The sequence below is a fragment of the Ambystoma mexicanum genome, chromosome 5p (assembly GCF_040938575.1).
Source record: "Ambystoma mexicanum isolate Mex_15411 chromosome 5p, UKY_AmexF1_1, whole genome shotgun sequence".
Classification (NCBI taxonomy): Eukaryota; Metazoa; Chordata; class Amphibia; order Caudata; family Ambystomatidae; genus Ambystoma; species Ambystoma mexicanum.
The window spans coordinates 167139523-167165750 of NC_090930.1; positions in this window are offsets into that span (position 1 = coordinate 167139523).

Genomic DNA, 26228 nt, shown 5'->3' on the forward strand with positions numbered 1-26228 from the left:
CGTGGGGGGGTAGATCTCTCACCTCTGCAGGTGCCTCACTCTGGAATGGACTCCTTGCCCCTCTCAACCCTGAGCCGGACCACTTTAAGTTCCTAAAGCAGCTGAAGATCTTCCATTTCGCCTCTGCTTACTCTCTCTCTCCCCTGCTGACCTACCTGTCTGCTGAGCTGACTGGTGGCCCAGATACCCTCAGAGTCTCACTGGGTACCAGGCTCTCCCACAACTAGTGGCCCCTGCACTGCCTCTGGGCCCACTGGGAACTTAGGGGCAGTAACTGTAACACTACAGTCATCTGCCTCCTTGCACTTACCCAGAGCCGTGCTGCCCCGGCTGCACTTACTCAGCGCAATGATGTCCTGATTGCACTTCCCCTTTCCATCACCCTGGCCCTTCGCACCTCTCCCTGCCCCCTGCACTTTGCGTTATCGCACTTGCACTATCTGAATGACACAAGGCCTAGTAAGATTGTTTGTTTTGTCCTCCCTCTGTCTTCCCTCCCTTGTCTTGTCGCACCTAGAAATGCTTGTGTGGAGGCGTGTTATAAATGACTCATATATCATATATCATATCATATCATATCATATCCTATCATAAAATCATTCCTTAACCAAGTGGGGAAATCTTAACACGCGATCGCATCCTAAATTGCTATACTCTAGGACAAATGGAACATTTATACACAAAAGAGCCAGAGAAGGCGCTCCTTTCATTTGCGCTCATTGTTCAAATGCTCATTCACACACACGCATACACACATTTTCCCATCTAAACACCACTTTGTCTTTTGTTTTCTCCTCAATACCACGACAGAGCATTGGTGTTGGCAGGAAAAGGGGTGGAAATGGGGCCCTACCAAAAGACAAGGAAGCTGGCAGAGCAGCATTCCAGGAAAGAATGTTTGACTGTTTTTTTACTGTCTCTCTTTGTCTTTGTCACATACACACACACATACACACGCTTTCCCAACTATCACATTGTCTTATTATTTGTTATTAGAAAGCAAAAGCACAGGTAAATAAATAGAAATCCACACTACTACTTATAAACTGTCACTTCAAACACTTTACCTTTTAATCGAACACAGTAGTTTTCTATTGAAGTGAAGAAGGGAATTCAAAGCAGAATACACAGCCATATTAATCACCACTCTAACCCATCTTCTCCATTGCTGCTTGCATGCCCATCTTGAAGGGGTGTTGGTGGAAAGAAAGGGGTTTTTGTTATCTGTGTCTTGTTCATTTTCAGAAATGCCAGTCTCTGAACATTGGCTGTTGACAAGCATGTCCTCTTGTCTGTCACTGTCCCCACAGCAGCACTGAAAACACACTCCCAATTGACACTTGCAGGGGGACTGTTAAGGACTTCAGCAGTCACTTGTGCCAATTCGGTGCACACATCATTCTTTCCTTTGCAGTACTGTAGGGTTCACCTATGTGTGTAGATGTATCTAGCACATATGCCACTGCAGTGTTTGCTGCCCTGGAAAGTAGGGCTGTCCTCCTGAACATGAGACAATTCTGCAAAGAGCCCCATAATCAATGGGTGGCAATAGCATACAAGATTGCTGCATCCACCTCCACAAGGAGACCATCCATCAATCTTGACTGCCATGGCAGCATCACTGCCTGTGCTGTGGAAAACTTTCTTCAAGTGTTTTTCTTCATCTGCCAATTATGGAGCAAGACTGCTTGCTATTCAGTGAAAAGGACAGACACACACCCCCGGTAGAATTGCAATAATCTGTGGGTCTGCCCACAAGCAAGTCAACATTTTCCTGCACTGAGTTCCCATTTCTTCACCGTCTTTATCTGCTTGCACTGTGCACCCATGCTGCATATTCACCAGACTCCTTTCAAGAAGAACAATGAGTGGCAGGATTTCATGAAAGCCCGCTTCCTGTTGATTCACCCTCATAGTTGCTTCCTCAAACGGCAAAGTACCTTGCAGATAATGCCAATCAAGTGCCCCTGGCTTGCTGACAGAGGAGTGCCATCCAGTGCATTGGCTTGCTGGTGTGCCATGCAATAGTCCATCACTGCAAGGTGTTATTCTAGAAGGCGTTCCAACATGTAGAGAGTCAAATTCCAGCATGTGGCAATCTCCAATTTGATCTGGCGGTATGGCAGATGGTGTGTGTCCTGGAAGAGTGCCAATCCTTTGTGCGTGGTATAGGAGTAACAGAAGTGTGCACACATCTTGCGAGCACACAGCAGCATTTCGGCAAGGGTGGGGTCTATTAGGAACTGTGTGACAAGGTTAATCACATGTGCAAAACATGGAATGTGGGGTATCTTGGCCTGCTTCAGGACTGCACAATATTGTTTCGATTGTCTGCAGTAACACAGCCAACTTTGAGAGAGTGTGAACTAAGCCACTCTGCAATAACTGAATTAAGTTTGGCACAGAGCTTTGCATGTTAGCAGTGATTGTTTGAAGCAGTGTGTGGTATGCTAGGGGACCCATCTGTGCTGTAACAACCTTGGAGAAATAATGCACACTGGGGATCTTTCACTTTGGCATCAGTTCTTTGAAACCCTGGTTTTCTACAAAGGAGAAGGGAAACATATCAATAGCATATCAATAGCAAACATCTTTGATGTGTGAGCATCTGTTTGCTGTGCTGTTTGCTGTGCAATTGGATGTTTGCGTTTGTAAGGCCTTTGCTTCTCCAAAGACTCTAAGTCTCATTACGAGCGTGGCGGTCTGGAAAAAAGGGTTATTTCAGGACTGCCACACTATAAGTCTGCCTGCAGAGTCAGCGTGCCTGGCAGGTCTGGCCCTGATAGGTGCAAAGGCCCTGGTAGGCAGAGTTGTCATGGAAACACTGGCACGGTTTGCAACCGCACTGGTGCTTCTGAGTCCTGTGGGACTCCACAGGAATGGGGATTTACTGAATCCCCTGCCTGACTTCCCACTCCGCTGGGACTTGTAATGTCCCAGTGGCACCGGGAAGTCAGGTGACAGATTCAGTGTTCCAGGTCGACAGCAACCCGCCGGTAGCACCAGCGGGTTACCACCGACCTCGTAATGAGACCCTATGTAATTTTCGGCTGGTCCATGTTACTTGAAGTGTGTGTGTTTGAAATGGTACCGCATACTGGTTGCTCCAGCAGTGGTAGGGACTCATCACCATTATTGCTCCTCTTCTGGCCTGCTTGGATCCATACCCAGTTGTGTTTGTTCTTCATGTGGGCTATCTTGCCTGCAGTGCCTAGATGTTTCCCTGCCTTGTCCCTGCTCACCCCTTTTTGGATAAGGAGCAAACAGAAATGTTGCTTCTTGCTTTGTTAGTAGTGAAGTAAGCCCACACTGCAAACTTTCTGTGGCATGGGGTACTTCTACATTCAGTTTGTGGGCATGAGATTGTTGCCAGTGTTGTGGGGGTGTGGGCTTGCTGCTGCTATCATTTTCTTCAGACATTTCTTCAAGATGTGAGTCGTCAGAGTTCTCATCTAGATACAGCACGGTTGATTATCCGGTTTTTGGTATTTTGTGCAGGCTCTCACTGTCAGCACTGGCCACAATGCAACAATCTTTTGCTGCTTTGTGTTTCTCTTTGTGAACTACGTCACTGCTGGTTGACAGTGCCAGTGACTGTTCTGATTCACAGGAATGTTGAGGAGTAGCATCCGTCTTGGTTATGTCAGCTAAAGCAAGTGAGGTGGACATCCGCAGCATAGAGTTGGCCATGTCATTTTATTTGCTTTGGTCCTGGGAAAAAGCAACATACACAGCCTATTAGCAGCTGAACAACCCTGCACATTTGTCTAGAAAAAGTGGGGAAAGGTGGGCATGCCAAAGCATGAGACAATTGCAACCTGCCAACAATGCAAGAGCGAGCCACACACTTTGCCCCCACCCTTCCCCCAAACACATTGGTGACACACAACTCACGTTTACCCCGCCATGCTTACTCACCAATACAACAAGGTGAGTCAGCATATTATAAGCTCAGCATGGTCACCCTGGTCCTGGTGGAGGTGCACCCATTCCAAAGCTAGCCACATAGTCATCGTCAATGGCAGAAGAAGCTTACTGCTACTGATGAGAAGATGGAACACACCAGAAAACACCAGAAAAAGCAAACTTAATTAGAATAGGATGTGTGAGTCTGTTATCTGAGTGTCGGAAGCCCCTACCCCCAAACGCATAGGTCACACACAACTCAAATGTACCCTGCCAAGCTTACCAATGCAACAATGTGGATCAGCACAGCAGAAGCTCAGCGTGGTTGTCCGGGTCATTATGGAGTTGTACCAGTTTAAAAGTCAGCTACATAGCCGTCGACACGTCGTCATGTCAGAGTCAGAGGAAGCCTAATGCTACTGATGGGAAGGTGAACACACCAGAAAAAGCACACTTAATTAGAATAGGCTGGGCAACTCTGTTACCTATGTGCCTGAAGCCCCTTCCCCAAATGCATAGGCGCCACGACCTGTACAAGTCCGGCGAATCGTCGTGTGGGCTCCCTGGTTGCCTTGATGGTCTTGGTCACCTTGGACGCCCTGGTGGTTGTGAACGCAAGCAAGCCACATAGATGTCAGTGACAGAGGAAGCCAACGGCAACTGTGATGAACACTGAAGAAAAAGCAGGCATTCAATCAAGACTGGGTAAGGCTGTTACTGCCTTATTGATTGAAGCCCCCCACTGTACATGAAACAATACAAAAGTGTACCCCCTTGCCACCCCACAGACATCCCTTAATGAAAGTGTGGCTTAGGGGGACATGTGGAAGCATAAGGAGACATAGAACACATATCAAGTACAGGCCCCAACAATGCATGAGCAATACACACATGGATCCCCTTGCCACCCAACAGATGTCCCTAATGAAACTGGGTGTAAGAGGGGCATGTGGAAACATGAGGCGGCAGACAACACAACTCAAGTACAAGCCCCCACAATGCATGATCAATACACAAGTGGGCACCCACTACACTACTCGCGTCCTGAATTAAAGTGTGGGAAAGGGGGACATGTGGAAGCATGAGGAGACAACACAACTCAAGTACAAGCCGCCACAGTGCACGAGAAATACAAAGTGTCCCCTGCCACACTACACACGTCCCTAATGAAAGTGTGTATAAAAGGGACATGTGGAAGCATGAGGAGACAACACAACTCAAGTACAAGCCGCCACAGTGCACGAGAAATACAAAGTGGACCCGGCCACACTACACACATCTTTATTTATATATAAAGTGGAATGTATGTATGTGTGTATGTTTGTCCGGCAATACTAATACACACCGTTGAACTCACTTCTACCAAATTTTGCATGAATTCCTCTTTTGTCTGGCGCAAGATAGTAGTCTATGTGTGGATGCTAAAATCTTATATGCAAAACATTTTTGGTTGTGTGTCTGTATGTTAGTCCAGCTATACAAATCCACACCATTGAACCCACTGCTACCAAATTTTGCACAGATTCCCCATTTTTCTGGGGCAAGATTGTACTCTATGTTTGGATGCAAAAAACTCACTCTGTAGACACCCTCACTTACTGATGCTTACCCCGATTCACTACAGTAGGTACTAGAAGGAACCAAAATGTTGAAAAGTGTCTGAAGCAAAATGTTCGATGTGTTGGTTATTCCTTTGAAATGTATTACTATTGTACACAGTTTGGTAGTCTTTATTAAAGAATTTAAAATGGAATTAAAACAAATTTACAAAATGTTTTTATGATGCCACTCCATATAAGGGAAAAGGCAAAGTTCCAGTTCACTTAAGTTCATTCACGGGAAGAGAGCATAATCAATAAATCTTTCTTGGACATTTTGTCAAATGTGCTAAAGTCATTGAGGGACTGAAACATACCTCACAAAAAACAAACATCACTTTGAAAAGCTCCATCTGATGCAAAATTATTTCAATATCAAGAGCTTTAGAAACATAAAAACAAACAGCATCACAACTTGCCGACCAGAGACACACCTGATATTAGGGGCATATCTATTTTAAAATCAACAGCCTCAAAAAAATCCAGCACTTCTTTTACACATTTTCGTAATACAATGGTTTTCACAAGCTCACCCTTGGCCATTGAAGAAAAACATGTGAGCAATATTTTATCTTCCCCATTCTTGTTAAGGAATTCAAGATTAAAGAAAATCACTCTATTGATGTTCATCGAGTTTGCAGGGAAGATAACCCTAGCTTACAATTAATCGCTCCTATGGGAACACATTGTGGCAATCCCAAGAAGTATTTCCAAACATGCCCTTCAAGTTGACGAAACCACTTCACCTCTCTATAAAAATAAGGTTCCAATCCATAAAGAATACCAGGAACCAGACAAGATTTATACAATTTGTCCATGGCCAAAACAGAATAACTACCCTTATGTGACACAAAAAGATTTAATTACCCACATTATCCTCACAGTCTTCGAATAGACTGAGTCATGCAGGGTATCAGAACATAGGGCCTAATTACGACACTGGCGCTAAGTGTTTAACGGCGCCGTAAACGGCTGCGGCGCCGTTAAACACTTAGCTCCTGATTACGAGGTCCCTTTGCGGGACCCGACCTTAACGGCTGGTTTTAGGGACCCCAAAAAGGGACCTTGGTGCTAAGTACAGTACCGCAATTTGCAGTACCGTACTTAGCGCCTTCCCCATTCCCATTGAGCCCTATGGGGCAAAAATGGGAATGGGGAAGGGCCATGGAGGAAGGGGGAATTACCGCCCGCCAACCTTGTAGTGGTGTTGTAATTCCCCCTTTCTCCATGGCGGAGTCGGTAAGTTACCGGCATGGACCATGGTCCTCCGCCTGGGTTGTAATGAGGCCCATACTCTCTTATGAACAGGAACACCTAGATAAGCACATTTATCACTAGCCTTAATGGACAGTTTTCCAAGTCTCCATACACATTTTTTTCCTTAATCTTTTCTGTGCCAATGACCAACATCTTAATTTTTAAAGGAATAATCATAAGCCCATTAGATATAGAATACTTTTATACGGCTGTTATGCTTCTTTGTAAGCCGATAGCGGTGCTATCGATGAGCACTGTATCATCGACATGAGCAAGGCAGTCAACAGGGCTTTGGTTGATAGTAGGTGGAAAAATACGACATCTCTCAAAACAGAGTGGCATATCTGCCACAAATAAATTGTAAAGCGGGGTGCCAGAAGACACCCTTGCTTTACCCCACAATAAATTCTAATATCGGAAGAGACAGTTCCACCATGTTCCACTTTCACACAAACAGTCGTATCTTGATAAAGTTGTCTCACCATATATAAAATAGATCTATCACAACCCAATCGAACACTTTTTTTTCATAGTAGGCTACGTGAGACAGTGTCAAACTTTTTCATAAAATCTATAAAACAGACATATAGTTTACCATCTTTTTGGGCCAAACAAGAACAAATCTAATAGAGTTAATATATTAAACAGCGTCCCAATCCCCTTTTTAAAACCTGTTTGCTGAGGAGGTAAAATATCAGCATCCATAACCCATCTGTTTAATATTTCAAATAGACAACTAGCACACATTTTTTAAATACTGTCTGATACAATAATGTATTGTCTTACAATTGTTAGGATTATTTCAAGACAATTTTTTAAAGATGGGACCCAGTGTAGCCTTTTTCCCTGAACAAAGTATAGTCCCCAGTTTAGCTATATGCCTAAATAGCCAGTGCAAAATACCTGCCCACATTTCAGGTAGTTCTTTAATTCTGATATTCAGTAGCCCATCAGGCCCCGGTGCTCGAGAAGGTTTTAGTCTACCTATTATTCTCAAAATATCATTGTAATCAAACAAAAACCAATTCCAATCATAACAACAATCTTTACTTAGAGCCGACTTCTCAGTAGACATGTCAGCATTTAGCAGATCACCTTTATAGAATAAGCTCTTAATATACTCAGTCCAATTGCTATCCGACATGGGATTAGACTCAGTAACATTATTTGCCATATACCTACTAACAAGACATCAACATTACTTGCTATTCCTTTGTTGTAGGGCCTCATACATAATCTCCCAATGCACATCATACTGGGATTGTTTATAAGACCTTACCCAGTTTCTGTACATCATTTTTGATTCACAGATGCTCTAATTTGATTAAGAGGTTCGATATACATATTTTTCTTAATCGTTCTGATTGAAGATCCGTACAGTTTCCTTCTCTCAGCTATTTTAACATCAAAGTTGGGGTTAAGTACCTTAACAACTGATTTGGCCCTAGTACTATTATTCTTAATATGGATCTTTAATAGATATAAACAATGTGAAATTACCCAGGCCAAGTCACCATCTTTTTAAGTTATACATTTCAGGATCAGGGGCAAAATATTCAAAATACCTATACACCAAGGTGTTAAATAATTTGATGTTGAGACGAGGGAAAAGGTACATCGAGATAACTCGGGGTACAAACAGGGGCACAACGTTTAACAACTGTATAAGTCGCAAAACCAATTATTAAATGGCGCTTTTATAAGTCAAGGAATACTTCAACACCATGTAAATTATAAAAAGTCATTATTTCATTCGTAATCACATATAAGCAAAGGCGTAAGCAAATTAATATGCTTTTGTGTCAAAACAATGGTTAAAAAACAATTCCAAAAGCATAAACTTCATTTTATTAAGACAAGTGGTCAAACATAATGAAAATGCAACTAATCAATTAAATTAGCTTATTTTGTTCACAAGTTGTATCCTGATATCTAGACAGGGGATTGGTACAAGAGCTTATTCTGAGTCTTTCCTCCGATCACATACTACGCGTTTCGGGCTTAATATACCCTTCTTCAGGTATTGATATAACAGCGGGAAGAGAACGCTGCGTATTATTATCTTGCTAGATAGATCAACTTTTCAAAAGCTAAGTAATTGGATCACCTGCATGTACATGCAGATTGGCGTCCTCTAACCGTCCGGAGCTCGGCAGGATTCTTCCTGTTTAACCGACGTGTAGTACGCATATGTAATGAAAGCTAGACTATCTCACATGCTACAAGGGAACACAATAAGTGATACGTACCTTTCCCTTCCCGCTGTTCCCAACAGATAATGAACTTTGAAGGCTGACAGCCGCCTTCTTACAGTATAGCACATATTTTGGCAACAATGCGCAAGTATTCAAAAATCAAGGCACTCGTATGTTTGAGGCTTTTAAGACGAGTTACATATGCACATGACTGTTTCCATTCAAGTTAATATTGATATACAATCATATATGACTTATATTTCCCATGATAATATTCGATCCACATATATCTCCCTGCAGGGACGAACAGCACGCCAAGAATCAACCTCACAACACTGAGACGCAATAGGAATTACATTAAAGGTACTTTTCCTTAATAGACAAACTACATGTCGACTTCAGTTAGTTACTGTAGATGTAAGTGACACCCTCCTTTATTAAATTTCCACTTTAGTACCATCGTATCTCCCAAGATGACGCAAAGGAGTTCACGACACCTATACATGTTATCCGGCAAATACATTCTATTTGCCTAAGCCAATGGGTGAGTTGAAAACAGACATTAATTACCTTTCACTATAATGGCCATAAACTACTACCAACGGTTGCGACCTCTGTGCGGGACCCACTGCTCTTTCTCAAGCGAATGGTCCCGTGATGGGTCGCCGTTGACGGTAGGCATTCGAACAGGTTACTGAACAAGATCACAGACCATTTTAATAGTGATTATACTTTTTAATTGTAGGATCTGAATATCCACCATCAAGCGCACTGTGAAGACTGGCTATCTGATTGATTGCATTATCAGGTTAGTAAAGTGACCCACTAATTGAGTTCTCCACAAATAAGAAAGCCACTTAAGATTTAATACTAATTGAGCTGTTATTTATTTATTTTTTTATTTATTTATTTGGATTTGTATAGCGCACATCTGCCCAGGGGCATCGTGGCGCTGAAAGCATTCTTACTTGTTACAGGCAAACATGGTATGGATATAGATACATTGCTGAAAATATATGCATGTTTATATACAGTTGTGCTTATTTATATACAGTTGTGAAAAAACAGTTAGGACGGTGGGGTGGAGTTAGTTAAACAGCGTGGTTTTGAGTAGTCTGCGGAAGACATGGTAAGAGTTTTCGTTCCTAAGCGCTGTGGGGAGAGCGTTCCAGTTTTTGGGTGCTAAGTGTTGGAAGCTAGACCTCCCGGCTTTGCTTCTTTTGAATGTCAGTACGTAGGTCTGGTTGGTCATGTGTGACCTTGTGGGTCTAGTGGATGTGTTAAGGGTGATTCTTTCCGAAAGATAGGAGCCTTGGCTGAGAGGCATCTGTGAGTGATGGCCATGGATTTAAATAGTATCCGTTCTTTTATTGGTAGCCAGTGGGCTTCTTTCCTGGCTTGGGAGATGTGCTCCCTTTTAGGGATGCTTAGGGCTGCTCTTAGAGCATTGTTTTGTGTGACTTGCATTTTTTTTAGGTTTTGTGCAGACGTGCCCAGGAAGAGAGCATTGCAATAGTCCAATTTGGTACCTACTGTGGCTCTAGCTACGGCCAGGCAGTATTTAGTGGATAGGAAGGGTTTAACAGCGTTGATTATCTTCGTGGTGAGTGCGGCAGAGGAGGCTATGGCACTGACTTGCCGTGTCATGGAGAGAGTGGAGTCAAGGTATACTCCTAGCGTTTTTACTGCAGTGGAGACTGTGATGGTAGAGTTATCTATGTTAAAGGATTTGTACTGCGGTGGGAGTTTGTTTAGTGTTTCTTTGGTGCCAACTAGTAGGATTTCTGTTTTGTTCCCGTTTAGGCAGAGGCCGTTGGCTGCCATCCAGGTTTGGATGGCTGTATAGATCTTGGTTAGTGCTGCTGCGTCTTGTTCATAGACCCCTGTGAGAGGGAGCAGGCCTTGCGTGTCGTCAGCATAATTGGTGTATGCTATGTGGCGACGGTCCAAGTCATTGAACAGTGGGAGGGTGAAGAGGTTGTATAGGGTGGGTGCAGTGCAGGACCCTTGTGGGACGCCACAGTGGATGGTGGTGGGGGTAGCGCTTGCAGAGTCTGAAAAGACTTTCATAAGTCGTCCCTCGAGGAATGATTTGACCCAAGAGATGGCTTCTGGAGAGAAGTGGGCTTCATTTTTGAGTTGCGTCCCTAGAATATCGTGATTGACCTGGTCAAAGGCGGCAGATAAGCCTAGCAGGAGCAAGAGTGCCGGTTTGCCTTTGTCCATGATGTCATTTAGTTGGATTTTGAGGTCTAATAGGGCTGATTCGGTCCCATGCCCCGGGCGGAATCCCAATTGTCTTTTTCCTAAGATGTGGTTTTCTTCCAGGTATTCCTGTATTTGTGTATATGAAACTTTGTGGAGGATCTTGAGCAGGAAGGGAACGGTTGTGATGGGTCTATAGTTGTTGGCGTATTCGGGATCTAGAGTGGGTTTTTTGAGAAGAGGGCGTACCCAGGCTTCTTTTAGGCTGGTTGGGACTGAGTTTGAGTTGAAGGACGCATTGATGAAGGTTTTAAGAAATGGTGCTAGTGTTTCTACGCAGTCATTAACTAGTTTAGCGGGGCAGGCGTCGCCTTTACAATTAGAAGGTTTGATTCTGTTGACGATGTCTACTACCTCTTTTTCTGAAACTTCTCTAAATATGAAAGGAGTAAAGAGCTTAGTCTTTGTGTTCTCAGTCACAGTTTCCGTGTGGGATGCTGATAGGTTGTGCTGAGTGAGATTTTTGTGGTGGTCTATGATTTTTGCTTGGAGGAGTTCAATTTTGTTTATGAGGGCGGACTGTATGGTGTTACACCAAGCTTGGTCCTTAACAATCTCTTGCGACTTAGTAGCCGGTGTGGATAGTTCCTTGAAGATGGCGAAAAGCTCTTTGGATTCAGAGGAGGCGTTGGAGATTCTTTCATTGTAGGACGCAGATTTGGCTGCTATGATACTTTTTTTGTATTGGGTGGCCAGTGATTTGTAGGAGGATAGCGAGGATGTGTTGGGCGTGCTTTGCCGTAGGTTTAGGGCTTTGCGTTTTTTGGTTCGTAATTCTTTTAGTTCTGCTGAGAACCAGGTATTTGAGTGTTTGGTATTTTTAGATTTTTTTCTTTTGTAGAGGGGCGATGGTATCTATGGCAGTGCTGATGGTGGATTTGTAGATATCCGCCAGCGCAGCTGGGTCTGATGCGGCAGGGAGGTTAGAAGTGAGGGTGTGTAGGTAAGATAGGATATTTTCTTTAGTGATGTTCTTGGCGCTTCTGGCCAGGGCTGGAGGTGCTGGCTTGAGTTTTTTTCCCGAGTTGTTAGGAATGGGGATGAGGAAGTGAATGAGAAAGTGGTCGGACCATGGGGTAGGTGTGATGGAGCTGATGTCGATGCCACAGTTGTGGTCAGCTATCCAGTCAAGAGTACGTCCTTTGTTATGGGTAGGATGGAGTACTTTATGTTCAAAGCCCAGTTCCTGGAGAACCTGTGCTAGTGTGGTGGAAGGTCTATCTTTCTGGTCGTGGAGTCCCAGGTTAAGGTCTCCTAAGAGGATAGTTTTGGTTGTAGTTTTAAGGTTTTCCCCTAGTAGATGTGAGAGGTTGTCCTGAAAGTCCAGTATTGGGCCTGGTGGGCGGTATACTAGATTGAGGGTGATGGTGGTATTGGGGGAAAGTGCGATCTTGGCAGATAGCGAGTCTACGTTCTCCCCTAATTTGGAGCAGAGTTGTCTTATTTCTAGGTGATCTTTGACTATGAGGGCTACCCCCCCTCCTGTGGATAGTGTTCTGTCCTGTCTAAGGATGGAGTATCCCGATGGGATGGCTAGGGAGATGGCCGGGCCGGCGGCATTGTGTAGCCAGGTTTCGGTGATTGCGAGAAGGTCAAGGTTGGTTAGAAGGTCATGAATTTCTGTAGCGTGGGCAGGGAGGGATCTGGCATTAATTAATGCACATTGTAAATCTGGACGTGGCAGTGGAGGTGGGGTGGTATTCTGTCCAGTGGCTGCCTTTTTGGTGGTGGCCCTTTTGTGGTATTCTGTAGTTGGTTTGTTTACAATTTTATCTGGTTGGGTTTGCGGTGAGGATCTGGAGCGGAGGCCTAGTATTTGATTTCTAGAGTTAGTAGCTCTGGGGCGCGTCAAGGGTGTGGTTGGTTTGTGATCTGTGGGTTTAGTGAAGAAGGATGGAAGGAAGGGTGTGGGGGGGATGAATGCATACGGTGGGGGTGTGATGTTGGGCATGATGGGTGAGTGCAGGGCAGCAATCAATTATCAGTCAACTTTGGCTAGATGTGTGCAACACAATGGCTAGCTATATAGGCAACACAATGGCTAAGAGTGGGCAACACAGTGGCTAGATGTAGGCAGCACAATAGCTAGGAGTGGGCAACACAATGGCTAGATATAGGCAACACAATGGCTAAGAGTGGGCAACACAGTGGCTAGATATAGGCAACACAATGGCTAGGTATAGGCAACACAATGGCTAAGAGTGGGCAACACAATGGCTAGATATAGGCAACACAATGGCTAAGAGCGGGCAACACAGTGGTTAGATATAGGCAACACAATGGCTAGGTATAGGCAACACAATGGCTAAGAGTGGGCAACACAGTGGCTAGATATAGGCAACACAATGGCTAGGTATAGGCAGCCGGGCTACCCATACAGTTATTAATCATGCTCACTGTGAGTGTGATCAGCATGTGCATGGCATAGTGGTGTGCTTACAGTAGCACGTGCGGTAGTCAGTAGCGGGCAGTAGTTAGAATAGTTAAGTGTTAGGGACAGGAATGCCGAGTCAGCAGTTGGGATCTCAACAGTGTTACCTTTGAGTTGGGTGGCATTGGTCGGTGTAGTTCAGGCAGGGGTCCTGGCATGCGGCAATACGGCTGGTGACAGGCTGAGGACAGGTCCTGGCCTTGTCTCCTCGGGCCTTGCTGAACGTGGGCCGGCTTCCGCCTGCCGGCTCACGGGATAGGCTGCAGATAAAGGCCTGGCGGCCAATGGGTGTGGTCGGCGGGAGCCTGGGGCTACTAGGATCACAAAGGCTGTCCGTTGCGGTGGGCGGCCATCTTTGAAGGCTTTTTCCTCGTGTTGGGCAATGGTGTCCTCTGCAAAAGCACTGTGGGTGCACACCAGTGCAGGGCAGTGGGCCTTGGGGCAGAAGGCAGGGTGCTATTAGGCACTATGGGGTGATTCCAGGAGAAACGTAGGTGGAAATCCGACGCACGTGGAGGAGTGCGTTATTGCGTGGGGTAGCATCAGCTATCATCAGGACGCTTACTGTAGCGTCGGGATGGCATCAGGCTGCCTCACTGCTCCTGCAGTGGTCCAGGGAGCTCCTGCTCCATAGAGGGCTGCTGCCGAGGGGGACACAGGCTGAGGACAGGTCCTGGCCTTGTCTCCTCGGGCCTTGCTGAACGTGGGCCGGCTTCCGCCTGCCGGCTCACGGGATAGGCTGCAGAAAAAGGCCTGGCGGCCAATCGGTGTGGTCGGGGGGAGCCTGGGGCTACTAGGATCACAAAGGCTGTCTGTTGCGGCGGGCGGCCATCTTTGAAGGCTTTTTCCTCGTGTTGGGCAAGGGTGTCCTCTGCAAAAGCACTGTGGGTGCACACCAGTGCAGGGCAGTGGGCCTTGGGGCAGAAGGCAGGGTGCTATTAGGCACTATGGGGTGATTCCAGGAGAAACGTAGATGGAAATCCGATGCACGTGGAGGAGTGCGTTATTGCGTGGGGTAGCATCCGCAATCATCAGGACACTTACCGTAGCGTCGGGATGGCATCAGGCTGCCTCACTGCTCCTGCAGTGGTCCAGGGAGCTCCTGCTCCATAGAGGGCTGCTGCCATATTAATTTTTCAGAAAGAATTATCCAGTGATATCAATACCTGAAGAAGGGCACATTAAGCCCGAAACGCGCAGTATGAGATAGGAGGAAAGACTCAGGGCCTCATTACGAGGTTGGAGGTAACCATGCCGCAATTTGCGGCATGGTTACCTCCTTACCGCATACCAGGTCCGGGTTCCTCAAATGAGGACTTACCGGGCCATTCCAACCTTGGAGGATCCAGTAAATCCTCATTCGAGGAACCCGGACCCGGTAGATCCCCATTCCCATTCGGGCTCAATGGCAATGGGGCGGGAGCTAACAACAGGGCCTTTAATAACGGGCCCATTGTTAGCTCCTTGGTCGCCTCGCAGGACCCGCTAAGGACGCCTGGTTTTACCAGGGCCCTTTTGTGCGTCCTACAAGGAGACCTCGTAATCGGGCAGTAAGGGGTTAACGGCGCCGGCACCATTACTGGTGCCGTTAACCCCTTATCACCCACCTTGTAATTAGGCCCGCAGAATAAGCTCTTTTACCAATCCCCTGTCTAGATATCAGGATACAACTTGTGAACAAAATAAGCTCATTTAATTGATTGGATGCATTTTCATTATGTTTGACTACTTGTCTTAATGAAATGAAGTTTATGCTTTTGGAATTGTTATTTAACCATTGTTTTGACACAAAAGTATATTAATTTGCTTACGCCTTTGCTTATATGTTATTACAAATGAAATAATGACCTTTTATAATTTACAATGTGTTGAAGTATTCCTTGACTTATAAAAGCGCCATTAAATAATTGGTTTTGCAATTTATACAGTTGTTAAAAGTTGTGCCCCTGTTTGTACCCTGAGTTATCTCGAGGTAACTTTTCCCTCTTCTCAATACTTTGGATCTAGTAGCATAAATCTCAACAGGGAGCATAAGAAAGTTGACAGACACTTACCTTTATCTGTTTACTTTAATTATAGTCAAGTAACAGCAGTGTGAACCTCTAAAACCAAATTAATCCTAATAATTTGATGTTGCCAGCTGACCATTTTAATCGATTTCCCTGAGATTACAGTTAACTTCCCTGAACAGTAGATTATGTCTAAAGAAATGTTGATTTTTTATGTTCACCTTAAGTAAAACGTGGAGACTTCTGTTGGTGATAACAGTCTAATAACATGTAACAATGTCAACCAATGGATAAGACACACACACACACACACACACCCACCCCCACCCCTAATCCTGGAACTAATATCACCTCTGTACCAAGTATAACGATAACAGGTCCTATCACAGCCAGTTTCTACAATGTGATTAATGAAATACATATTCCAATTCCATGACATAACTCCATTTCCTTTAATACATGGTAGACCAGGAATCACAGAAAAGTTATTATCACAGACCACATTGCAATCCCCAATCACCATAAACAGTTGACCTTTATCATGATTAGTGCAGTGTGATAAAATCAAATGTATATATGTCTGTATCTCACCAGTAGAATACCCTCCGGAGGGTCGTTTATGTTAATCACCAACAGCTTCATCAGATTAACGTGAGCCAGATTGGTAATAAGTGAAGATATCGCATTCACATTTTGCCATTAAGGTAAATACTCAAAAGAATTAAGATGAGCTCTGACTCCCGTAATAGGTCAGCAAAAGGGCCTGCCAGCAGATCTTTTTATACCAAATCTCTTCGAAAATGCAAATCCATCTATCTGGCAGGGGTCAATAAACCATGTCTCCTGCAGACAGAATATATCAGAGTCTAACAGATAGTCATAGCCTTCATCATACAAGAAGTATCTGTATCCCCTAGCATTCCAAGACAATATTTGTATAGCCTCCAAAACTGCAGGCTGAGTTGCACAATACTCAATTCAAGTTAAACAAAGAGCCTCATGATTTAGAGCAAGTTTAAAGGCTGCTAATTTGGAGTCTATTTGCAAAATACCCTTACCGATATCAGTCTTAACTATTTCCAAATACTCTCATTTTGTAATTGCCAAATAGAAGCAGAATCAGCTACGAGGTCAGTCTTTATTGTTTGTTTTGGCATGACCTCATGCCCATTGATCTAGAGTAATTCGGCCTGTAATGATACATAATCCACAATAGTGGCAGAGAGAAATGTATAATAGCCCAGTTGTCATCTGTTACTAAATCAGGAAGCTCGATGGAGATAATATCCTTAGTTGAAATAACATCCAACTGAGAGATACTTTGCATAATTTCAAGAACACTTGATCTATTTCTATAGGGACTAAGATGTTTTGCACATGGTTCAAGCATTTGTAATTTTGAAACATTCCATTTCTTTAGCCTAACTGTTGGACCAGTGTGGCCATCCTGTAAGACAATGGAGGTCATTACGACCCTGGAGGTAGCCATGCCGCTATTGACTACCGAATTCCGGGTACCGGATTCGGGTTGCTGAAATGGGGAAATACCAGTCCATTCCGACCTTGGAGGGCCCGGTATTTCCCCATTCCAGGAACCCATCCCCATTCTCATTCGAGCGCTCATAGGGCTCAATGGGAATTGGGAGCATGCTAACAACGGGCCCGTTAATGACGGGCCCGTTGTTAGCATGCTGGACCGCTCGCGTGACCCGCTAAGGATGCCTGGTTTTACCAGGAGTCCTTAGCAGGTCCCGCGAGCGGACCTCGTAATGAGGCAGTTTGAGGTTAACGGGGCCGGCAGCTCTACCGGCCCCCGTTAACCCTCTACCGCCAGGTTTGTAATGACCCCCAATATGTTGGAAGTCTTCAACTTCCCTAACACAGGATGCATCATGAATGGTGTCCAAACAAGGGTCACACATATCTGATTGAATATCACCCTGTTTTTTAACGGAAAGGGTACTTACCTTACCTTTTATTAGCCAATGATCCTTAGAGCTAATTGTTTTCTTTTTCAGCTTAGTTTTAGTGGATGATAGGGCAAATGCAGTTTAGAACTCGGAGCTAATAGGGCATTGCCACTCGAATCAAGAAAAACATTTTTGATGCCGCTACAAGTATCATTACTCACTCCCAAACAATTCCTTCTCAAGGGTTTCAGCCTAAGGCGTTTCCTCTGTCGTTGAAGTCTCTTTTTATCATATTTTCTGGGTGATTGATGGATATAATCAGAGACTTCAATAGCAGAATAGAGGGTAAAGATTTAACACTCGGTTGTATCAGTTATATTGACCACGTCAGGTTCAAGAATTATTAGGTCATCATCACTTTTAGCAAGATCCACCTGTATATTAATTTTGGGGGTATATAAAATGCTAATTAATTCCCCCTCAGAACTCTTACAACTATTAAACACAATATTATCTACAATCTTACCGGTGACAAACAATACCTCTTTTTGATCAGTAGTCATTTTTGAGCAAAGTGCAAATAATGCTTTACATGTGGCTGGTAGCTCAATCACTTCATCATAAAGAGAGCCAGACGTATTTAATATGTCCATTGAGTCAATTGCTCAACAACTGGCCTCAACAATACTTTCCAACACAAGTGATTTTGACAATCTGTCTGCATCAGGATTCCTTGGGGTATAAGAGAACGGTGCACGAAAGTAGGAGGGGTTTACTTGTGCCGAAGTATTGTGCTGCTGTTGGTTCTGTTTTGCTATTGCTTTTTACTAATATATTGTTCACCAAACCACCGGAATCGTGAGTGGTCATTTTTCCACCACACTGACAAAGGTAGCTGACAGGTTAGTGGCTACTTATGTTCAGAAAAAGGCAGCGGCCGCTGCATCAAAACCGGACGACGAGGGTATTGAGAAAAATAAATCCAAGGAAAGTAAGGACAAAGGGTCACACTCTCCTGCTAAGAAAGGGCTCCAAAAATCTGAGGGAACTTCCTGTCACCTGCATCATCCACTCTTACAGAAAGGACAAATGAGGGCACATACAACACTTGGGCACCCCCATTCACAGCCCCAAAGGGCTGCTTTTCATGTGAAGACCGGAGACATGGGAAGGGAGATCCTGCCTGCAAGGGTATATCCAAGCTGGCGGTAGTTAGTACTACCCTCATGGAAGAGTAGGGATAAGAGTTTGTAAATGTAGACATCTTAGGTGATGAATTCCCTCTAGGCCATGGGCTGGCCAAATGTACGCTAGTATCACTGAGCGGGAAATGTACTGGGTCTCCGACGTAGTCCCCGGTGCCTGCTAATACAGCAATGTTTGTGGACCTTGTGTTAATAGATGGGAACAGAGCCATAGCACTTTGTGATACTTCTGCAAATACAACTGCTGTCCGACGACAGTGGGTGCACTTGGACCAGAACATTACTTGTCCTCCCAAGCTAGTTAGGAGATTTGATGGTCTCACCTAATGCACCACTGGCTATTGTGGAGTTCATTTGGAAGGGAGAAACTTCACAGCTGCATGTCGCTGTAAAAGATGCCAGTCCAGTAGTCTGTTGATTAGGAATTGATGAAACGGATGCTGAAATAATTGCTAAAACCAAAAGTTCTAGAGCTAAAGAAGCAGCTCTGGAAGCTTCCCTGGTGACCTTGGCCCAAGGGCTTTTCAGCTGGAGATGATGAACGACCGGCATGCTGTTACTACCCAGTCCTGATCCGGAGTCCACAGAGGCAGGTGAGATGTCTACTGTGGAGGCATCATACTCAGTGACCTGAGGGTTGCCTACAGGCATATAACCAACACCTGAGGTGGACGAAACGGTAGCTTCAGACCTCAAGGGTCTCCCTGAGCTAAGTGACTTTTCCTTAGCTGCAGCACCGAGCCAGGCTGACTTTTCTGAAGCCCAGCGGAACTGTCCAACTTTGGCAGATCAGCATGAGCAGGCAGAGAAGCAGACCCACGGAGAAGCCCCTGAAATGTTCAGGGTGTACTGGACGAATGGTCTCCTGTACAGTGAGTCCAAGAATTCTAAGGAAGAGAAATCCATCTATCCCATCTGGAACAAGAGCCTCAATCCATGCAGAAGGCTGGCTTCCTTTTTTAAGGCTTCCACTTGCCAGATAGCGCAGGGTAGAGCGACTTGCTTAGGACAGCAAGTGGATGGTGGTAAGAAACAGCCTGTTCAGGCAAAAGTCCAGGCGGTGATGGATTGGGACATCCCCACCACCCAAACTCAAGTGAGAGCCTTCCTAGGCCTAACACGTTATTACTGGAACTTTATTAACGGGTATGGGACTCTGGCCCTCCCTCTAAAGGATATGACATGAAAGAAACTGACACAGAAGTTCTACCCCTACTCATCCTTTTACTCCTGCCTGGCAAATCATTGTTTCGCATTTGCTCATCCAAACTCATTGCAGGGTTCAGAAACACACAGATTGTTATACTCAGTAGATTGATGCTTTGGGACAGAAAATCAGCACATATAAATCAGTTACAATGATGTTTCAAACTAAATGTAGGAATAGTTCCAGGGAATACAGAAGTAATCTAGAGTCAGTTGAAGCAGTGAAATATATCTACTCCAACCTGTGGAAAGCCTGTAGAGAAGCAGCCAGCTAGAAAGACTTAACCCTTTAACTGCTGGGCTCTTAGACAAGTCTATGGAAATGGTACGATTGTACTTGTGCTTACTACTTAAATAATGGATAGCTTTTCATTTGAATAGCTACAAGGCACACGCAGTGACCCACATTTTGAGATTGTATGAGGCAAAAGCAAAATCAGTTGCCTTTTTATGGCCCTGGACAATGGTGCATTAAAACCTGAGATGTGTTGCCCAGGTACTAGAACAGTCTTTGCAATACATCATTGGGACATCCGACTTCTACCCCTAGTTTCTCTGCGCGAGAAGAGCAGAGGCGTAGCCAGGATGGTCTAACAATTGGGGCCTGAGGCTAATGTTATTGGGCCCACCACAGTGGCATTTATGTCTGTAAATACCCACACAGTACTGTTAATGGGGCATTCACAGATTTTGGGTGGAGCTTGCCCGCTCAGGCCCTACCTACCCTGTCTACGCCTCTGGTGAAGGGCTTGGTCTTAAGTATATTGAAGACTCTTCAAAGCAAGTCCTGTGGGCCTTCTTTTAAGTACCTGGAACAAGCTAGGAAAGTATTGCTGATATGTATCTATGTTTCTCCTCTGTATTTATTGCTGTTGTGTTTCTGTCAAAAAAATGTTTATGGAATGTAAAGTTTCCTGCTCTTGAACTTGACTTGATATTCACTAGAGTAGAAAACAAAGGCTAGGCACTTCATCCTTTTGCTTGCTTGTTATTGCAGGTTTTCTCTGACACGCTGCCCTGCCATGTCTCCTGGTGACCTCGCTGTGGTCTGTGGCTAGTAAACGTGAACTCTTGCTTCCAGCTCTACATGTGCAGTGGGCAATGCAGCCAAGAGCTTAAAATAGATCTCAGAAATGCAGAACAACAAAAATACGGCGCAACATGTCAGTCTTTGCAAAGCCTCTGGGCATAGGCCAGAGTACATATACAAGCTAAGTTGATGGTATTCTTTACAGAGTGTTGACATGAAGGCATTACTTAATTCTGGTTTTGCTGGAGTGACTTGCATGCATCATTAATTACTGACAAACAGAGTGATCTGTGGCTGCGTGTGTGCTGCCTATGAGCTCAGCCTGCACTTTAATGTTCTTTAAGGAAGAAAGATGTTCGATGTTTGTGGGTGCTTGTGCATTCCCCCATTTCGCCTCTTCTGCAGGACCGTGCTCAGTTATGCTAACTGTTTAAAGATCTCTCAGTGAAAGTATTAGTTATCTTTAATGCAAATATGAGGTTTTGGGTGTTATTTGGAAGGCTTTAAAATACATTCTAATTGATATAGTAAGCTAGCTTTCTTGGCATTCTGGGACTCGTAGTGTTGTCTTCTCCATTAGAAGTCAATTACTAAAACTCCCAGAAAGTGAAGTACTGGAGGAGAATTTAGAGAATGACATTTGGTATCTTTACATGTATTGATCTGGAAGTCTTGAGATCCACACGCTGTACTCCATTATTTCATTATATCAATGTGGCAGCCCAGAAAGCTGTAACCAGAGTTATTTACCTGCACTCTAGTTATGGACCGGAGATAAAGCTGAGGATGTATAAAAAGCATACGGTACAATTATATATGTTCTTATTTATGTAGTATTTATTACTGTGATTTATCACGTGCCAAAAACACGCAAGACAACACAGAAAGCGCAGGAGAACCTATGGAGAGAATAGGCCAGCAATGTATTCAAATAAGAGTGTTTACAATTTCTTATGAAAGAGAGGCACGTTCTTCTCCAAGGGTAAAGCCAAAGGTAAAAGGTTCCAAGCAGTGGTTGCCAGGAATGGGTAGGGCCTACCACTGCCCCTAACTCGATTGGTCTTGGGCAAACCAACTTCTGACTGTTGCTTGATCAAAGTGTTTTTTGTGGTTGATAAATAATTAGTCTATCTTTTAGGTACTCAGGTGCTGAACCATAGACCGACTTGTGAACCAGGACAAGGGTTTTATATCGTACTCTGTTCTTTGCAGGAAGCCAGTGGAGGTTATTTCTATGCTCTGCGATGTCTTCCCCGGGGGCACCCTTTTGATGATGCAAAAAGCATCATTCTGGACCACCTGGAGTTCTTGAATACACCTCTTAGATGCACCACCCAGAAAGGCATTACAATAATTCATTCTGGATAGAATCGGGGGCTCTCAGCAGGGTCCGGTTCTCTTCTCTTCTCTTCTCTTCTCTTCTCTTCTCTTCTCTTCTCTTCTCTTCTCTTCTCTGAAAGTAAAGTTCTGATTTGTCTGAGTAGCTTCAAGTAGTATGTGTGCTATGTACTGCACGTCTGACCTGTGCTTCAGAGCTAACACTGCAGTCCAGGTATGCACCCAGAGTGTTTACTTTCTCTTGGTTCATGATGTTACAGCCATCCAACATAAAAGTTGTATATCGTGAGTCAACCTTGGACCTCATATGAGTTGAAGCAAAAAGTACCAGCTCAATTTTGGCATTATTCAGGCACATCCAGTGCTTTGCCATCCACTGTTTTACCATTTTAAAGATGGAGTTCAGTCCATACCTGCCAACAGGTCACAGCGAGATTTGGTACAGAGGTAAAATATTGCCGGGAACAAACACACTCCCTGAGACACTCCAAATGTTATGGGTGCATATTCCGAGGAAGCGTCTCGCCAGTGCACCACTGAGAGCCAGCCTGTTAAAAAAGACTGGATCCACATGATGGCTTTATGTGAACATTTACCGACTTCAGTGAGGCTAGGAGAGTATCATGGTCCAACAAATCAAAAGCCGCCAACAGGTTAAGCATCGCTAATAGGCCATAGCCACCCTTATCAACGATATCCAGCATATCTGTTTCCAAATTCAATAACATACTCTACATGCTATGGTCTGCTCTAAGCCGGATAGCCTTGAATGTAGGATTCTGTTTTGATATAGGAAGCTCTGGAATTGTCTGGTGGCTATTTTATCTACTATCTTTCAAAGAGAAGATGAGTTTGTGATTGGTCTGAGGATGGAACTATCTATAGCACTCAAGCAAGATTTTAAATGAGTGGAGTGACAGTATCTGCCTTGATGTTGTCCGTAACAGTATTGTGTTGGAAAGATGCATAAACAAAGGTAGTGAGGAAGGGCCATGAACAGTCTCTATTGTCTGCAATGATATGATATGATTGGTTACTTATAACACACTTGATATCCAGAGGTTTCTAAGCGCAGACCCGGTGATCGAACCTGTGTTGCTCCGCGCCATCTTGCTTCCGAGGCAAGCACGTTGCCCCTGAGCTATGATTTTAGATGGTAAAATGTTTCCAGGACAAGAGGTAGGGTGCATATCTCTTATCACTTCCATCAATTCTCACACAGTTGTGGTCCTGAAAGCAAATTTCTGATTCTCTTTCAGGGCTATCCTCCCGGCTTCCCAGAATTATAACCATTCTTGATATACCTTGTGTTATTCTAATTTCCCAGTAATAGGGTTGGATGTACTGGAACACCCATAACTCTTTCCTTGTTTTCTGCCTAAAACATTTTCTGAAAAACCTATGATTTATTTTAGCTTAATTAAAGTAAGGAACTTGATTCGTTCTTTTTGACAAATCGAAATTAACATTTTCAATTATGAAATTCAAATAGTAAGCATTGTTATTTTCGTTGATATGATTTATCCAAGTAAGATCAGTTTTAGTTTTGTGCCCTATAGCTACACAGAATTCGCCTTGCGAATATCGAACATCTTTGCAACCTTAAGGTGCATAACATAGCTACTCTCATTTTGATTGTGACAGCTTCTAAAATTTAGTCAAGTTCATTATTTCAGTTTTTAAGTAATTAATTTTATACTTTGACACTTGACCAAATTCTAATATTATATCACTGTAATCTTATGTTGAGCTAGTGGTGTACATCAAAATATTATCTACATATTAGACTATTTTGCACAGTTATATGAGGGTCTATCGTATCGGAATGTTATATTCTTCATGCTGATAAAGTGCATATCTGTTGAAATTAGAAAAATGGGCCGTGCCTGAGTAGCAGCCATTTTTCTTTATGTAACACCTCAGTATTAATAAATTAAGCAATTCAAGAATGCATAGAGTGCTTGAATCACTTCTATTTACATGCAGAAAAGGGCACTCAGCCAATCAGGTGGCTGGAAACATGGGTGAAAACTGCTAGTGCCCACCTGCATTCTCACAACCACCAGTGCCTCTTCCCCGGGTGCTGTCATTTCTTTGTCCTTGGCATGCAGCCCATTCCATCCCTTCCCCCTGTACTCCTCCCCACCCTCTGTCTCCCATTACATTCTACACCACTCCCTCTCTGCCCTATGGGCTTCACACTCCAGCTACAGTGTTCCCTCATCATCTGTGCTGACCCACCATGGAAATAGAAAAGGACTTTGTTCCTCTTCTATTTACAATGGTTACTATGGTAGTGGCCATTTTTGTTTTTACAGGAAATTGGGCTTTCCCAATATGTGCAGAGCCCTTCTCTCATAACAAAAAAAAGTTTACACTATTTGCATAGGGGAACCCTACAGTGTGAATATCAATCACCACATTATTTGGGGTTATGCAGGGCCAAAACTTCCATGAGCCCTCCTAGGCTTGGGCTGGTGGGCTATTACCGGCTGTGTACACCTCTGAATGCCATGGTGATTGTTATATTAATTCCTTGCCCATTCCCATCTTTAAAGTCTTCCACAGGAACGTCCAATTTACGTGATCAAATGTCTATTCAAAAGACACAATACCTATCATCTCCAGGTTCTTAACTGTTTCTGTAAAATGTATGACTACGTGGGGTGCATTTAAAGGCCCAAACAGAAGTCCCTTTCACATAAATAGCAAGATTTTAAACACTTAAAGAAAAATGGCCTGGCATTTGTTTTTGTTTTTCAAGTAAAATTAAAGAGCCATGTGGAAAGGGACCTACCTGTCAATACCAATGGATAAGCAGCATTTTAATTTTAAAAAGGAGAAATCAAAGATCTCTGTCACATGGAAAACAGGATTTATAAACATTGAAAACAAAAACGGCCTGCACATTTGTGTGCAAATTTCTGAAAATGTTAAAGTGAAAAAAAATATCACTGCTCACAGACAAATTTCAGAAAAACAAAACATGATGTGTGGGTTGACAAAGAGCAATGTATATTATGTTTCACCCACAAAACTCCAGTGATATTTGAAGAGCCACTTTGTCTTCATGAAATAAATGTCAGCCCAAGGCAGACCCTTTTGATGGCTGTGGGCAGAACTTTACAAGGACATCTCCCACTTCCAGCCTGGATGTCACATCTCCCATCTAATGACCGACCACAATAAAAATTAAAAATGTTGAGATAAAGGCATCGAAATTCAGTGTTCTCCAGGCTTGATGGCTCTGAAAGCAGGGACTTCAAAAAAGGTCATCCTTGGCTGGAGCAGGACTAACATGTGTGAAAATGGCGGCACCCACTTCAAAGAGCAAGCTTCCAACACAATGGAGACTGATAAAGGTACAGGCTGACCCAGTCAAAACAAAGGGGCAGAAGCAGGAGCAGGACCGTTTGTCCCACATGAACATTCGCAATTTATTTTAAATAACTTTTATCATTTAGGCCTTTTTCTCAGCCATCATAAGGCGGATGGATTTCATCTATGTACCATTTTTGTCTGTAATTTCCAGGCGATTTTGGCGATATAAAATTCATCTTCTTGTGACTCTGGGAACTGTAGGGCCAGTTAAACTAGGTTTCTGGCTGATCTGAACATGTTCCAAGTGTGAGAGTTGGTGAGCGGGTGGAACTTGAAATTAGGGAAATTCTTAATAACTTACATATTCATAACTGTTGTGCTCTTTATGGAAACGGCAGAAAGGCCACATGGCCATGCTACATGATACAGATTTGGTGGTCAGTTTATCTAATTCCTCATGATTAGTGGAAACAGAAAATATGTAGAATAACGGATGGTGACAAATTGTAATTGCCATATGTCACGCCAAACCCCTAAACCAATCCTGACTGAGAGGC